The sequence below is a fragment of the Zalophus californianus genome, chromosome 10, assembly GCF_009762305.2.
Source record: "Zalophus californianus isolate mZalCal1 chromosome 10, mZalCal1.pri.v2, whole genome shotgun sequence".
NCBI classification, from domain to species: domain Eukaryota; kingdom Metazoa; phylum Chordata; class Mammalia; order Carnivora; family Otariidae; genus Zalophus; species Zalophus californianus.
The window spans coordinates 91,587,836-91,590,309 of NC_045604.1; the positions used below are offsets into that span (position 1 = coordinate 91,587,836).

The window sequence follows — 2,474 nt, forward strand, 5'->3', positions numbered from 1 at the left end:
ATCATTTTATTACTCACAAAACCCAACTGAGGCTATAAAAACCTTGAACAAACCATCTCAAAATAGAGTAGCTTCATGGACGCTTTCTGTCTTGCAAGTGGACAACAGTCATCCCTACTTGTCTGCTCATCTGCCCATGAATCTTGAGAGTGATTAGATTTCTCATGTGGCTTATGGTGTACTCCATGTGCCCAGACAAGATCTGAGGAAGAGCTCTCTGTCTCCCTCTCCACTTCATTTCTTCTTCTTTCTCTCTTAATCAGAAGTAGGGTGAGAATAGGAAAGAAAACACACTATTTTTAAAGAAGTGTTTTACCTTCTGTTCTTGGAGTCTAAATGTCTTGGTACAAAGATTCTCTTACAAATGAAGAATCTTGGTTTGAGTTTTGGAAATAATCCAACTTACTCCTACCCCTTAAGCTTTGGTATTGATTTTAATTACATCCTTTTTGGTATAAACCTGTGTATGTGTGTACTCATGCAAAAGATGATTTGATACAGGCTTACTGCTCCTCTTAACCATAACTCAATACTGAAAAATAATCCTCTTGCTTTTCAAGCTATCCCATTTGACAGCACCACCATTTCTGGATGTTTCTGTTTAAACATTCAGGATGCTCACGAATAGGTCCTTTTCCTACCCTGATTAATGGCGCTCTTTTATATTTCTAGGAAAATGAACGGGAATTTCTCCAAATGTCTTTAGATTTGCACATGCTGTATACATGAGCCACTCATGTAAATCTACAAAGGAGTGACATATGTTCTTCTTTGGGGCACTCTTTATTATGTAAATATATTTATACCAAGATAGGCACACACGTAGTAGTGCCCCTCTGTGTGTCCATGCATAGACAGAGTAGTCTAAGGAAGACATAAAGTTCACTGGTTGGGAGTGAATCTCAGGGTACCTTTTCTTTATAATCACCTTCTGTGTTCTCTGGGTTAGCAAAGGCCAGGAAGATTTGTTCCAGCGTTATCTGACTGATGGAATAGTCTTCTAAATTGAATTGCTCTTTAGCATCTTCCAAAATACCAAACACCTTTAGCAACAACAGCAATAAAAAAGTGCAGTTACCATTTTTATAGTCCTCCCCTCCAGTGCCCAACCCAGATAAGCCTCTCCTGCACTTCCTCCAAGTCCTGTCAAGTTAATATTGGTGGACAAAAGGGGGAGATGAGAAAACGATAGAAAACATAATTGAGAATCTGCAAGGAAGCAGTTCTCTGTCCCCCTTCTCTTGATGGACAGAGATTAATAATGGGATTTAAGGAATAAGTCAATTAAATTCTAGGGACTTTTGGAAAATATCATACTTTAGGTTACCTTTCTGCTCCTTATACAATGTCAGGCTCCCATTACACATGCCTGGATATCAAATACTCCCCCTATCATTAGTGCTTTCTTAATATAAAATGTTAGAAGGTCATGGTTTCTACATTACCTTTCCCCAGGTGTTGTCCTTGCTGGGAATGTAGTAGGTAAGGATCCCTTGATTCTCCTGCTTTAACACACTACCTAAGAAATGAAAGACAGGATAGATGAATAATCTTGCAGATATCATTTTAAATTTCCAAAATATTGCTACATCAACTTAATTATTCACAATAGAGGGGTGAATAGACATTGTTAATACAAAAAGGGACATGGTCAGATAACCTGCTCTCTTTGATATATATGACATGGTTAATTCCTTTTGGATTTATTTCTGATGAAATATTCTTATTATATGAATTTCATAACAGTTATTGAGGGCAGGCTTTCAGGCACAGTAAAATTGTCAGCTCACATACCCCATGGAAAAACTCTGAACCTTCTAAAATTCTGTTACAAGACTTTATTCCTGAACATAGTGTTGAGAATATGAGCTGGCCGGATTTTCACTCCGGTTGTGTGGATATGTATGCATGTGCTGTGTGCTCGGTGGGGAGGAGAGCAGGACAAGGCCCCCTTGCTTTTTCATTATTACATGTCCTGTGAAAGAGGAAATCATACATATAAATCACCAAAGTCAGGCTGTGTGCTCTGGTTTTGTTCACTGGTGAATAAGAACCCACTGGTGGAACGAAAGGGAAGAGGGTAGTATCCACTTCTAATTGGAACAAACGTGTTTACTCTCATCAGTGCACATTTGTAGGTTGTTGCAAATTGGATTAACTGGGGTCAAAATGTTTTAAAGTAAAAAATACATGTTTATAAGGGTGAGTGGATTTTCTTATGTGAATTTTAATGCGTGTATTGTTTCCATGATGCCATAAAGCTCTTTTTTGTGTGTGAAAAATTTGAAACATGGAGTTTAATGAATTATTCAAAGCAAACACTGGTGAAATCACCCCATTTAGGCCAAGTAATAGTAACGAAGAGACTTCCATGTCCCACTCCTCAGCCTCTATCCCACATAAAAAATGACCAATACCTTCATTGTTATTGTGGACATTTCCTTTTCAAAGTAGTTTTTACCAATGCATATACC

At 37.9% G+C, this 2,474-nt stretch overlaps 1 long non-coding RNA gene across 1 annotated transcript; it reads right to left on the reverse strand.

The window, feature by feature from the left end:
• Positions 1-1,526, reverse strand: LOC113931860. The gene is made up of 3 exons (XR_003522896.1): positions 1,446-1,526; positions 929-1,043; positions 1-254 (listed from the first exon to the last, which is right to left on the reverse strand). It is a non-coding gene; the product is annotated as an uncharacterized LOC113931860 (long non-coding RNA).
• Positions 1,527-2,474: the final 948 nt, after the last annotated feature.